This window comes from Mya arenaria, chromosome 8, assembly GCF_026914265.1.
Source record: "Mya arenaria isolate MELC-2E11 chromosome 8, ASM2691426v1".
NCBI classification, from domain to species: domain Eukaryota; kingdom Metazoa; phylum Mollusca; class Bivalvia; order Myida; family Myidae; genus Mya; species Mya arenaria.
In genome coordinates, this window is record NC_069129.1 from 8612264 (window position 1) to 8628340 (window position 16077).

Here is a 16077-nt window from a genome sequence, read left to right on the forward strand (position 1 = left end):
ATACCGATATACTAGCAGCAAAAAATTCTTAAGATTCAAGATTTATTTACAGAATATCCAGAAGGCCATGACCCATGTGGACAAATAGACATACATCGTACAGGATATTTCATGCATACATCCAAAATAGACATCTAATTAGCAATACATCAACTGCATAAGTAAAGTAAAGTAAAATATTGTATCATACTTTTGTATTAAATAAATGAACAATAAATGTAAATGTATAATCACTGATAAATAGAAATAAAGAGTATATACAAACATATATACAATACGGTAGTTTTTTATGATGAGATTAAATTAGCAAATATCGTAACTCCCTACATCGGACAGCCTATACAAAACTTAATTAAAGGGAGACGAAGGGAAATCACTTAGACTTTTAAATTTCCTTTTGTAAAATCTAGACAGGTAAGATTAGTTTAAAACTGTTTAGGAAACATTCTACAGAGAATCATTGTACAAATTTGGTGTAAATATTCAGTCTAATAACAATACAGACAGAAATTATGTGTCGAGGTGAAAAGATATATTTAATGCATACTGATAGAGTTTATAAAGCATGCGTACTTTTAAATGCGTACTTATTTTGATTCAGGTAAGAGTTACTTCATCAGAAGTATTTGCATACACTATTATTGGACTAACACTTTAGATTAGTTTTTTAAGCTGAACACTCGCTTATGTAACAGTAATTCTAAATAAAAGTATTTTATACATGTATGATAAACAAGTTAACATTCGTAATAAACTTATCAATATCAAAACTTTACATGATAACAAAAATAGACCACAAATTAGTACGCGTACATGTCAACTGATATAACTTAACATAAATACTTAGTTTTCTTAACAGGTCTTCTTTATCAGATGTAATTAAATAGATAAACTGTTCCATGTTTTGCATGTCTACGTTTATAAAATACTTTTTAATCTTAAAAATTGATTTAAAAGCTTGACCTGCAATTGTATTTTGGGGCATCTGAAAATGAGCCCTCGGCTCGATTTATTTTTATATATTTGTTAAAAAATGTAATTCAAAATAAAACGCTGCTTTATATGTGCAATAATACAGCAACTGTAATTAAAATGGACGCTAACATTTCCTAGACCTTTTACAAAGTATTGTTAGGTTTTTAGTATCGATCAAAACATACAATTATAGACGAATGAGATGTTGTGGACTATAATCTAATAGAACGAAGGGCAAATCAAATAAATTTCGGCACAATTCTATAGTAATTATGACTGATCCATGAAGTGCTTACAAAAAAGACATACAAGCTATGGTTGTGATAAGCTATACCGTGGCAATCGTTTGAAACGCTGATGGTCATCCCATTACATAGTTGCTGGTCCTTATAGTCCACAAGTTGGATAAAAGTTTTCCCCGGGAGAGTAACGGCGATTTGATTACCGAGGAGCACGCACAAATCCCATGGGGCATCAGGCAACTTGAGATGCGACTTCACGGCTTTATCTTGGAGGTATACTGTTGTTTTTGCCGGATATGCTACTATAAGCCAAGGGTTTCGCATCATTGATCCGCTTTTTGGCAGCCAGATCTGAAACATTTGCAACAAACATTTCGGAAGTTTTTTCTGGTGTTATTTGCCTCAAATACTCATCTTGAATCTGCAAGTTCATGTACATTAAGCTTCATCGACGAAATTCCATTAAACGAACACACGTAATAATTTAACTCCGGGTAGACAAAATATTTTTACAGTATTTCTTTGTAAAATTAATTCAAGCATGATCGAACAAATCTGAATGCGTTTTGCTTACCTGCATCCCAGTATTGTCTTTCTTCTATTTCAATCGTTCCCAGGGCCATTTTTATATCTAGCCATTTCTCTATGTCCGGGTCTTTCTTGAAACTGTATTTCCGTATCGTCATCCTTTTGATAGTATCATTCATTTCAGAACGCAGTTCGTTTAACATTGTCTTGCAGCTATCGTTCCGTCCACGAACAACTGGTGTTCGGATGTGTCCGAGTTTGTGATTTTTGCTTTAATGGGACCCAATCTCGCCTTGAGTCTGTCATATTCTGCCGTTATTTCTTTCAGTATCGCTTCATCTTCATCTTTAATTCAATCCATGGATTCCAAAACGTCTTCTTCCCAATTCTGGGAGTGGACAATAAATGCAATGATTTCCTCTTGAAAATTTGCTGGCTGTATCTGTTCACCTTCAAACTGCTTATCGGCATAGTAAACGAGATCTTGAACCTTATTCAAGTTTAAGTCCAAAAGGATTTCAAGTTCTTTAATAGTCGGCAAAAGTTGTTGAAACCTGTCATTCTTGACAAAGCCTTTCGAAACTTCAGCAATGAAATCGACTTTGCATCCCCGATGTTCAAGAACAATGCAGTCACCACAACCTATGGCGTCGTGGGAAGAGCAATACAATTTTATTTTCTCGTCTGGATGATAGCTGCAATAGTCCATTTGACCAATATCGGAATGCTTAGTTGATTGATAAAATGATGGCATCTCATCTTTCTTATGCAGAAAATGGTTCTTGAAATTCTTGAATCGCTGGTGTACCTCGAAACATGATCTGCACATATACTCCTTGCAATTCAGCCAAAAGCTTGTTTCCCCCCCTCTCCACACGGCTGACAAAGCGGGCATGCGTCATCGGGGCCTTTGCCATGGCCGGGGTCACGTGTCTTCCCATAAACCTCCATCTGACTGATATATTTTAGAATACATTATAAACCATTTATTCAAAATCGTTAACAAAAGCAACACTACCATCAATTAAACATGAACTTTCTTTTTAAGGTGTGCAATATTTAAAGATGCTGAGAGGTATGTGACGTATGTAAGTTTATTTATCATCTATATGTCCATACTGACAGTATACGCACAATTGTTCTATGAACAAATTATATAACACACTCCATGTAGTTCTATCTAGAAATGATATAAACAGACTCCATATTGTGCTATATATAAATAATATAACACACTCTCTATGGTTCTATCTGAAAATGATTGTACATACTCCCTATGGGACTATGTAGAAATGATATAAACAAACTCCATATTGTTCTATATATAAATAATATAACATACTTATATATGGTTCTATCTGGAAATGATTCTACATACTCCCTATTGAACTATGTGGAAATGACATAAACAAACCTCATATTGTTCTTTCTAGAAATGATTTAAACATACTCCCTATGTTAATATCTCAATTAGCGCCCAAAATCGGCCCATAAAATGAGAGCTTCGAATTTTGTAACCCTTCTCACGCTATAGTTACATGGGTTACAGCCAAATAAATAGAACATATTACATACAATAAAAACAAAGTCAAAGTTCAACCACAACATATCGAGTTTTCAGTTCGACATATGATCAGAGTTATGCAGTTACATTAGTTACAATGTGTTACAGCAAAGTTTCTGAAAAGTTTGAAAAAGTCTTTTTTCTATCTGAAATAGCGGGTTACGCGGTTACATTGGTTACAACTGGTTACATCGGTTACATCGAAAATTTTCATCAAAAATCGAGTTTTCAGGTCGACATATGATCAGAGTTATGCAGTTACATTAGTTACAATGAGTTACAGCAAAGTTTTTGAAAAGTTTGAAAAAGTGTTTTTTTTTCTATCTGAAATAGCGGGTTACGCGGTTACATTGGTTACAACCGGTTACATCGGTTACATCGAAAATTTTCATCAAAAATCGAGTTTTCAGGTCGACATATGATCAGAGTTATGCAGTTACATTAGTTACAATGAGTTACAGCAAAGTTTTTGAAAAGTTTGAAAAAGTGTGTTTTTTTCTATCTGAAATAGCGGGTTACGCGGTTACATTGGTTACAACCGGTTACATCGGTTACATCGAAAATTTTCATCAAAAATCGAGTTTTCAGGTCGACATATGATCAGAGTTATGCAGTTACATTAGTTACAATGAGTTACAGCAAAGTTTCTGAAAAGTTTGAAAAAGTGTTTTTTTCTATCTGAAATAGCGGGTTACGCGGTTACATTGGTTACAACTGGTTACATCGGTTACATCGAAAATTTTCATCAAAAATCGAGTTTTCAGGTCGACATATGATCAGAGTTATGCAGTTACATTAGTTACAATGAGTTACAGCAAAGTTTTTGAAAAGTTTGAAAAAGTGTTTTTTTTTCTATCTGAAATAGCGGGTTACGCGGTTACATTGGTTACAACCGGTTACATCGGTTACATCGAAAATTTTCATCAAAAATCGAGTTTTCAGGTCGACATATGATCAGAGTTATGCAGTTACATTAGTTACAATGAGTTACAGCAAAGTTTCTGAAAAGTTTAAAAAAGTGTTTTTTTCTATCTCAAATATTGGGTTACGCGGTTACATTGGTTACAACTGGTTACATCGGTTACATCGAAAAATTTCATCAAAAATCGAGTTTTCAGGTCGACATATGATCAGAGTTATGCAGTTACATTAGTTACAATGAGTTACAGCAAAGTTTTTGAAAAGTTTGAAAAAGTGTTTTTTTTCTATCTGAAATAGCGGGTTACGCGGTTACATTGGTAACAACCGGTTACATCGGTTACATCGAAATTTTTCAAAGTTCAACATCAAAAATCGAGTTTTCAGGTGGACATATGATCAGAGTTATGCAGTTACATTAGTTACAATGAGTTACAGCAAAGTTTCTGAAAAGTTTGAAAAAGTGTTTTTTTCTATCTGAAATAGCTGGTTACGCGGTTACATTGGTTACAACTGGTTACATCGGTTACATCGAAAATTTTCATAGTTCAACATCGAAAATCGAGTTTTCAGGTCGACATATGATCAGAGTTATGCAGTTACATTAGTTACAATGAGTTACAGCAAAGTTTCTGAAAAGTTTGAAAAAGTGTTTTTTTCTATCTCAAATAGCGGGTTACGCGGTTACATTGGTTACAACTGGTTACATCGGTTACATCGAAAATTTTCATCAAAAATCGAGTTTTCAGGTCGACATATGATCAGAGTTATGCAGTTACATTAGTTACAATGAGTTACAGCAAAGTTTCTGAAAAGTTTGAAAAAGTGTTGTTTTTTTCTATCTGAAATAGCGGGTTACGCGGTTACATTGGTTACAACTGGTTACATCGGTTACATCGAAAATTTTCATCAAAAATCGAGTTTTCAGGTCGACATATGATCAGAGTTATGCAGTTACATTAGGTACAATGAGTTACAGCAAAGTTTCTGAAAAGTTTGAAAAGGTGTTTTTTTCTATCTGAAATAGCGGGTTACGCGGTTACATTGGTTACAACTGGTTACATCGGTTACATCGAAAATTTTCATCAAAAATCGAGTTTTCAGGTCGACATATGATCAGAGTTATGCAGTTACATTAGTTACAATGAGTTACAGCAAAGTTTTTGAACAGTTTGAAGAAAGTGTTTTTTTCTATCTGAAATAGCGGGTTACGCGGTTACATTGGTTACAACCGGTTACATCGGTTACATCGAAAATTTTCATCAAAAATCGAGTTTTCAGGTCGACATATGATCAGAGTTATGCAGTTACATTAGTTACAATGAGTTACAGCAAAGTTTTTGAAAAGTTTGAAAAAGTGTTTTTTTTCTATCTGAAATAGCGGGTTACGCGGTTACATTGGTAACAACCGGTTACATCGGTTACATCGAAATTTTTCAAAGTTCAACATCAAAAATCGAGTTTTCAGGTGGACATATGATCAGAGTTATGCAGTTACATTAGTTACAATGAGTTACAGCAAAGTTTCTGAAAAGTTTGAAAAAGTGTTTTTTTTTCTATCTGAAATAGCTGGTTACGCGGTTACATTGGTTACAACTGGTTACATCGGTTACATCGAAAAATTTTAAAGTTCAACATCGAAAATCGAGTTTTCAGGTCGACATATGATCAGAGTTATGCAGTTACATTAGTTACAATGAGTTACAGCAAAGTTTCTGAAAAGTTTGAAAAAGTGTTTTTTTCTATCTCAAATAGCAGGTTACGCGGTTACATTGGTTACAACTGGTTACATCGGTTACATCGAAAATTTTCATCAAAAATCGAGTTTTCAGGTCGACATATGATCAGAGTTATACGCTTACATTAGTTACAATGAGTTACAGCAAAGTTTTTGAAAAGTTTGAAAAAGTGTTGTTTTTTTCTATCTGAAATAGCGGGTTACGCGGTTACATTGGTTACAACTGGTTACATCGGTTACATCGAAAATTTTCATCAAAAATCGAGTTTTCAGGTGGACATATGATCAGAGTTATACGCTTACATTAGTTACAATGAGTTACAGCAAAGTTTTTGAAATGTTTGAAAAAGTGTTGTTTTTTTTCTTTCTGAAATAGCGGGTTACGCGGTTACATTGGTTACAACTGGTTACATCAGTAAATCGAAAATTTTCATCAAAAGTCAATTTTCAGGTCGACATATGATTAGAGTTATGCATTTACATTAGTTACAATGAGTTACAGCAAAAAAGTGTTTTTCTATCTCAAATAGCAGGTTACGCAGTTACATTGGTTACAACTGGTTACATCCGTATTATTTTGTATCAGTTGAAACGGTTTTAAGATGTTCATGAGAAGGGCAAGAATGTGTTAGAGGTATACAACCGAAAATTTTAAGAACACAATTATATACTGCAATAATAACCTTACATTTGATAGTGGTTGGTCATAAATTTAACATATCATTAATCAGTAAGCTATGATATCAAATGATAACAAAACTATATGAGGGACATTATGGGTATCATCATTTAACACAGTTACTAATGGCTCGATGAAATAACAAGCTAAGTTTGATGTACTTAGTATTTATTGTATATACTATATATTTTATATACAGTTTCGGATACTTTAATATGTTTATTTTGTAACGTCATCAATTCTAATTCGTACCCAAGTAGTAGATGATAGAAATAGTAGCTGAAATATATTATATTAGAAAAGATGTGTGTTTATGGACTTCCATATGCTAATCTTGGCTCTATCATGCAACTAATCTGGCTCCAATTTTGAACACTATTATGACAGGATAAAGCCAAGCTGACTATTATTTGTTGTGTTTTAATTTGTTTTACATTATAAAAAGTTTGTGGACTTGAAAAGGAAATTATGACTACTACGATTACGTTAACCTAATTTTTATACAGTAAAATCAAGATTTAGAAAGAAATATGGTTTAATGTAATAAGCTACTTAAGCTTGTTATGGTTTAGAATTTTAGTGAAATTGGGGCCAGGTTTTTTGTATGAAATATGATTTTGGGGTGGAAAAAATACACTTCGTCTCAAATGGCGCGCGAATCCCATTGATTATACATGTCTTCGCGCCGTTAAAGACCGGTTTTGCTTTTTGGGGCATCCATGTAAAACACACAAAAAAAATATGTTACATAGCCTAGCGTTTTAAGAGAAAAAGTTGTCAGATGCGCAATGATTAATCCCAGTAAAATATCAATTATTTTGTACCAACATCAATCATTTTCGTAAATCCCGGGTAATGATAATAATAATACTAATAATACTAATACTAATACTAATACTACTACTACTACTACTACTACTACTACTACTACTACTACTACTAATAATAATAATAATAAACTACATTTTAGCAAAATAGTATATGAGACAATTATTGAATGTGTTTGTTTCTTTATATCAAGAATCTTTTTTTAAAGGGTTTTCTCAATTATTGGGGTTTCTCAATCCATGCCATTTTCTCGTATTTAAACGAAGATTTTACTATTATTGCTTTATGCTCATTTCAAGAAAAGCAATTTGATATCAAAGATCTTTACCATACCAAAGAATGACGTGTCATGGGTTTTAACATTGAGTGGCAAAGCAACCCCGTGGGTTATAATTAAAAATGGAACATCGGTCTCATACACTAATAGAAGAAGAATTGTTAATTATGCCTATACTTGTACAACATACGTTTAGAGACTATAAACCATACATTAAATACTTAAACAATAATATATATATATATATATATATATACATATATATATATATATATATATATATATATATATATATATATATATATATATATATATATATATATATATATATATAGTAAAGTACCTGATTGAGTATACTGAACGCCTGTTTTCTACGGGAGCCGGACAACGCCCCCCCCCCCCCCCCGGGACAAAGCACCTCCCGCACATTTTGTTTAGGTGGACTAAACAACCCTCATCATTTTTACAAGGGGACAAACACCCCCTTGGGTTTTTAACACATTCGACAAGAGTTATTTTTGAACAAGTTTAAGTTTATCAGAAAAAAATCATCAAATTGGTATAAGGGGTGTTTTGATAAGGGAGAGTTACATCCTTCCTTTTAAAAACCCTTAGACAGTGCTTTGTCCGCCTTGTAAAAAAATGAGCTGGAGGTGTTTTAACCGGGGGGGGGGGGGGGGGGGGGGGGGGGGGGGGGGCAGTGCAATCCACCGCATTCCCTTTAGACTCAACTCAAATGACATTGAAGATGAGTTTCATTTTTTTGTTTAAATGTGCACCTTATGAAGAGCTTAGACGAAGACACATTAAAACTTGCTATTGGATAAATCCAAGTGTTTAATATGCTTTTACTGCTTAATTCTAAAAGAAGAAACAAACTTAATAATCTTGCCACCTATATAAGAGATGCATATCGAATTAGAAATAACGTATTAAACAACACTGTATGATTTTTTTTTCTTTGCATAATATATCCAGGATGTGATGAAATATTATAATTTGTTCTCTTGTTTTTTGATCGTTATGTGCGCATGCACTGCTTAATATTTAATTATCACTTTGTTAATATGTAGCAACTCATACTCTTGTATTGCTTATTGTAAAACATTTCTATCTATCTATTTTGTATATTTTTATGATGAGAAACCGTAATGGTTTCAATCGAATAAATTCTGTTCTGCTCTGTTCCTTTAGAGCCGTCTTCACTTCTTCAGCTGGTATATTTAATCAAATATGTAAAATATAAGGCCCTCGATATCACCACACCTTCGGCTCGGCATTAAATGAAAATCGCCCTGGGCTATCTTCTTTGTCCTGTTTTATGGCCCCAATTAGTGGTGACAATGCAGATGTCACCATGTCAATACAATCTGGGATTAGGATTTCGACTGTAAAACCTTTTAACAAAAACAAATTTATTGTGTTAATGAAATCGCAAAACGTCATCATAACAAGAATTCTAAGAAATTTTATATGTACCAAGCATTTCGTCTAAGGAATTATGTGATAAATAATTTAATTAATAGTATACAATTATTAATTGTATTAGCCTCGCAAATCCCTAGTCTGATACTTTAGTCACATACAAGTACGTTTTTATGTGGATATTTGACAATTCTATTTTTTGGAGTGAGTGAGTGAGTGAGTGAGTGAGTGAGTGAGTGAGTGAGTGAGTGAGTGAGTGAGTGAGTGAGTGAGTGAGTGAGTGAGTGAGTGAGTGAGTGAGTGAGTGAGTGAGTGAGTGAGTGAGTGAGTGAGTGAGTGAGTGAGTGAGTGAGTGAGTGAGTGAGTGAGTGAGTGAGTGAGTGAGTGAGTGAGTGAGTGAGTGAGTGAGTGAGTGAGTGAGTGAGTGAGTGAGTGAGTGAGTGAGTGAGTGAGTGAGTGAGTGAGTGAGTGAGTGAGTGAGTGAGTGAGTGAGTGAGTGAGTGAGTGAGTGAGTGAGTGAGTGAGCGAGCGAGCGAGTGAGGAGCGAGTGAGCGAGGAGCGAGTGAGTGATACGAACAAAACGAATGAATGAATGAATGAACGAATGAACGAATGAATGAATGAATGAATGAATGAAGATGGATAGATGGATGGATGGATGGATGAATGAATGAAAGACGGCTGACACCAACGAAAGATCGAACGAAATAATTAATTATTATATTAATTAATGTATAACATTGTACCTTGTTTGCTAGCACAAGTGCAATTGAAACCTTCAGGATTTTATTGTTGTAAATTGATGCCATTTCAAACAATACAAATCTCCATTTTTTTATTTAGACGCGATAATGATGCACAAGTTTTACAAGATTTCATTTGATTCATATCTGCCAATCGGAATGAAAAGCAGTACTTGCCATTTTATAGCTAAAAAGGACGTGTTTGGTATCAAAATTCTTAGAATGCGCTCAAGCTTTTTATAATACTTGAATAAAACATGTGGTTTTTAATGATGTCCGATAAGTACAAAACTTGAAGTTTAAGTCGAAATGTGTCGGAAACTAAAGAGATTGGTAAGCCCCTCCCCCAATCGATCCGGCAGACCTTTCTCTTTTGAATCTTCTCTCTGATTGGCTGAAGGCAATATTCTGGCATATTGCGATTTTATTAGGTGGCTTACCAATCTCTTTAGTTTCCGACACATTTCGACTTAAACTTCAAGTTTTGTACTTATCGCCCACAAACTTATACGTTCTAGGCATATCCTGTCCCCTTATATTGCCCTTGTGACACCATATGCGCAATAAAAATACAACTATTGTATATTTTAGCTGACAACCTAAATATATAAATATGAGTTAAATTTCATATCTTTAATTGTAAAAGAAATATAGAAATATCAAGGAAATTATCAATATTTTTTCGCAAACAATACAAATTGAATGTTTAGCAGTGAAACAAACATATTCATTTCTTGCATTAGAAAGAAAACCAAAATTTATGAGTTTCCGTCTGAACATCAGATTTATTTATTGGCATATCGGCAAATTTGCCTTGGGCCATTTACCAATATAACCATAAATTATGGCCAAGACGTACAAATAACATGACAAACAATAAACATACAAGCAAACATAAATAAAATTTATATAAGTGATACAACATTAAGCAAATAGGAACTACTGAAATTAACGTAACAATTATTAAAAGACACTAATAGCCATAACATTTTTTTAAGTGTATATAACATTTTTAGAATTCTATAACAAAAACATGTGTGTCATTAACCATATTGATAAAAAATGCATAGAAATGTTATATTATTTCAAGATGAACATGTATGTGGTTATTTAACCTGCTATTTCAGATAGAAAAAAAAACACTTTTTCAAACCCAAAACTTTGATGTAACTCATTGTAACTAATGTAACTGCATAACTCTGATCATATGTCGACCTGAAAACTCGATTTTTGATGAAATTTTCGATGTAACCGATGTAACCAGTTGTAACCAATGTAACCGCGTAACCCGCTATTTCAGATAGAAAAAAACACTTTTTCAAACTTTTCAAAAACTTTGCTGTAACTCATTGTAACTAATGTAACTGCATAACTCTGATCATATGTCGAACTGAAAACTCGATTTTTGATGAAAATTTTCGATGTAACCAGTTGTAACCAATGTAACCGCGTAACCCGCTATTTCAGATAGAAAAAAACACTTTTTCAAACTTTTCAAAAACTTTGCTGTAACTCATTGTAACTAATGTAACTGCATAACTCCGATCATATGTCGAACTGAAAACTCGATTTTTGATGAAAATTTTCGATGTAACCGATGTAACCAATGTAACCGCGTAACCTGCTATTTCAGATAGAAAACAACAACACTTTTTCAAACTTTTCAGAAACTTTGCTGTAACTCATTGTAACTAATGTAACTGCATAACTCTTATCATATGTCGACCTGAAAACTCGATTTTTGATGAAAATTTTCGATGTAACCGATGTAACCGGTTGTAACCAATGTAACCGCGTAACCCGCTATTTCAGATAGAAAAAAACACTTTCTTCAAACTTTTCAAAAACTTTGCTGTAACTCATTGTAACTAATGTAACTGCATAACTCTGATCATATGTCGACCTGAAAACTCGATTTTTGATGAAAATTTTCGATGTAACCGATGTAACCAGTTGTAACCAATGTAACCGCGTAACCCGCTATTTCAGATAGAAAAAAGACTTTTTCAAACTTTTCAGAAACTTTGCTGTAACACATTGTAACTAATGTAACTGCATAACTCTGATCATATGTCGACCTGAAAACTCGATTTTTGATGAAAATTTTCGATGTAACCGATGTAACCAGTTGTAACCAATGTAACCGCGTAACCCGCTATTTGAGATAGAAAAAAACACTTTTTCAAACTTTTCAGAAACTTTGCTGTAACTCATTGTAACTAATGTAACTGCATAACTCTGATCATATGTCGACCTGAAAACTCGATTTTTGATGAAAATTTTCGATGTAACCGATGTAACCAGTTGTAACCAATGTAACCGCGTAACCCGCTATTTCAGATAGAAAAAAACACTTTTTCAAACTTTTCAGAAACTTTGCTGTAACTCATTGTAACTAATGTAACTGCATAACTCTGATCATATGTCGACCTGAAAACTCGATTTTTGATGAAAATTTTCGATGTAACCGATGTAACCAGTTGTAACCAATGTAACCGCATAACCCGCAATATCAGATAGAAAAAACAACACTTTTTCAAACTTTTCAGAAACTTTGCTGTAACTCATTGTAACTAATGTAACCGTATAACTCTGATCATATGTCGACCTGAAAACTCGATTTTTGATGAAAATTTTCGATGTAACCAGTTGTAACCAATGTAACCGCGTAACCCGCTATTTGAGATAAAAAAAAAAACTTTTTCAAACTTTTCAGAAACTTTGCTGTAACTCATTGTAACTAATGTAACTGCATAACTCTGATCATATGTCGACCTGAAAACTCGATTTTTGATGAAAATTTTCGATGTAACCGATGTAACCAGTTGTAACCAATGTAACCGCGTAACCCGCTATTTCAGATAGAAAAAAAACACTTTTTCAAACTTTTCAGAAACTTTGCTGTAACTCATTGTAACTAATGTAACTGCATAACTCTGATCATATGTCGACCTGAAAACTCGATTTTTGATGAAAATTTTCGATGTAACCGATGTAACCGGTTGTAACCAATGTAACCGCGTAACCCGCTATTTCAGATAGAAAAAAAAACCTTTCAAACTTTTCAGAAACTTTGCTGTAACTCATTGTAACTAATGTAACTGCATAACTCTGATCATATGTCCACCTGAAAACTCGATTTTCGATGTTGAACTTTGAAAATTTTCGATGTAACCGATGTAACCGGTTGTAACCAATGTAACCGCGTAACCCGCTATTTCAGATAGAAAACAACAACACTTTTTCAAACTTTTCAGAAACTTTGCTGTAACTCATTGTAACTAATGTAACTGCATAACTCTGATCATATGTCGACCTGAAAACTCGATTTTTTATGTTGAACTTTGAAAAATTTCGTTGTAACCGATGTAACCGGTTGTAACCAATGTAACCGCGTAACCTGCTATTTGAGATAGAAAAAAACACTTTTTCAAACTTTTCAGAAACTTTGCTGTAACTCATTGTAACTAATGTAACTGCATAACTCTGATCATATGTCGACCTGAAAACTCGATTTTTGATGAAAATTTTCGATGTAACCGATGTAACCGGTTGTAACCAATGTAACCGCGTAACCCGCTATTTCAGATAGAAAAAAACACTTTCTTCAAACTTTTCAAAAACTTTGCTGTAACTCATTGTAACTAATGTAACTGCATAACTCTGATCATATGTCGACCTGAAAACTCGATTTTTGATGAAAATTTTCGATGTAACCGATGTAACCAGTTGTAACCAATGTAACCGCGTAACCCGCTATTTCAGATAGAAAAAAACACTTTTTCAAACTTTTCAGAAACTTTGCTGTAACTCATTGTAACTAATGTAACTGCATAACTCTGATCATATGTCGAACTGAAAACTCGATTTTTGATGAAAATTTTCGATGTAACCGATGTAACCAGTTGTAACCAATGTAACCGCGTAACCCTCAATTTCAGATAGAAAAAAAAACACTTTTTCAAACTTTTCAGAAACTTTGCTGTAACTCATTGTAACTAATGTAACTGCATAACTCTGATCATATGTCGAACTGAAAACTCGATTTTTGATGAAAATTTTCGATGTAACCAGTTGTAAACAATGTAACCGCGTAACCCGCTATTTCAGATAGAAAAAAAACACTTTTTCAAACTTTTCAAAAACTTTGCTGTAACTCATTGTAACTAATGTAACTGCATAACTCTGATCATATGTCGACCTGAAAACTCGATTTTTGATGTTGAACTTTGAAAATTTTCGATGTAACCAGTTGTAACCAATGTAACGCGTAACCTGCTATTTCAGATAGAAAAAAAAAACTTTTTCAAACTTTTCAGAAACTTTGCTGTAACTCATTGTAACTAATGTAACTGTATAACTCTGATCATATGTCGACCTGAAAACTCGATTTTTGATGAAATTTTTCGATGTAACCGATGTAACCAGTTGTAACCAATGTAACCGCGTAACCCGCTATTTCAGATAGAAAAAAACACTTTTTCAAACTTTTCAGAAACTTGGCTGTAACTCATTGTAACTTATGTAACTGCATAACTCTTATCATATGTCGACCTGAAAACTCGATTTTTGATGTTGAACTTTGAAAAATTTCGATGTAACCGATGTAACCGGTTGTAACCAATGTAACCGCGTAACCTGCTATTTGAGATAGAAAAAAACACTTTTTCAAACTTTTCAGAAACTTTGCTGTAACTCATTGTAACTAATGTAACTGCATAACTCTGATCATATGTCGACCTGAAAACTCGATTTTTTGTAGTTGAACTTTGAAAATCTTCGATGTAACCGGTTGTAACACAATTTTCAGCATACACGCCTTACAATAAGCCAGTGTAACTACTGTAACTATGGTCTTATAGGCGTTACAATATTCGAAGGTTTCATTTTATGGGCCCATTTTGTGCCCTATCTCTAATATCTTGAAATGATAAAGCATACTCCCTATGGTTCTATCTAGATATTATATAACATACTACCTATGATTCTGCTTATGTTTTTATCTATAGCTGATTAACATACTCCATATAGTAAAATCGAGAAATGAAATAACAAACTCCTCACAGTTTTTTTTTTCTAGAAATTACATAAACATTCTCCCTTTTGTTTTGACTAGGAATGCCCAATCTTTTCTCTAAGCTATCAAAAAAGTCGTAATAAGGATATTGACAGCTGTCGGTTTAATCCAAATGTTTTCCATTTGTCGATTTAGATTAGGCATGTTGTATGAAGGTATATAGGTGACTAGCTTTTTGTTTTAATCGTTTTAATCGGTCAAGGTCATATTTCTTTGTTTTCTTTTCAAAATGTTCTCCATTTGATATATTTTATGGTAATATCCGAATTATATTTTAACTTTAAATTGTATTGTAATGTTCGCGGATTCCTAAATATAGTACGTTGTTTATAAGTCGTTAAACCCAAACATGAGTTAATTTGCACTTTAACCTGATCAATACGGTTGATATAATTGTATGCATAATATATTAAAACAATTAAGTAACTTAAAACATTACCCAAATTGTACTGTTGAATATTCCGTCTTAAATCAAATGTTATTTGCTTTCATATGAGTAACGAGGTAACCTGGTTGTGTCTTCCTGTTTTATTATAGTACGGTTCGTAAATTCAGAAGAATAAATTTCTGAAGAATGAAATATAAACTATGAAATATGAGTTACCGCTGGTATTACGTATACATATATCCATATTTAACAGTATGCATGAATCTATGAAAATAGATGTGCATATTTCTAATAAATCGGGAAGGGCCACGAATGTTTAAGACTATCGGGATGCAGTCACGATGTTTAAGACTGTCGTTGTGCAGTCACGATGTTAAAGAATGTCGTTGTGCAGTCACGATGTTTAAGAATGTCGTTGTGCAGTCACGATGTTTAAGAATGTCGTTGTGCAGTCACGATGTTTAAGAATGTCGTTGTGCAGTTACGATGTTTAAGAATGTCGTTGTGCAGTCACGATGTTTAAGACAGTCGTTGTGCAGTCACGTTGTTTAAGACAGTCGTTGTGCAGTCACGTTGTTTAAGAATGTCGTTGTGCAGTCACGATGTTTAAGACTGTTGTTGTTCAGTCACGATGTTTAAGACTGTCGTTGTGCAGTCACGATGTTTAAGACAGTCGTTGTGCAGTCACGTTGTTT

At 33.5% G+C, this 16077-nt stretch overlaps 1 long non-coding RNA gene across 1 annotated transcript; it reads right to left on the reverse strand.

Moving 5' to 3' along the window:
• Positions 1-1004: 1004 nt before the first annotated feature.
• LOC128242358 (uncharacterized) lies at positions 1005-15518 on the reverse strand. The gene is made up of 3 exons (XR_008262591.1): positions 15434-15518; positions 1792-2700; positions 1005-1568 (listed from the first exon to the last, which is right to left on the reverse strand). It is a non-coding gene; the product is annotated as an uncharacterized LOC128242358 (long non-coding RNA).
• Between the last annotated feature and the right edge of the window lie 559 nt (positions 15519-16077).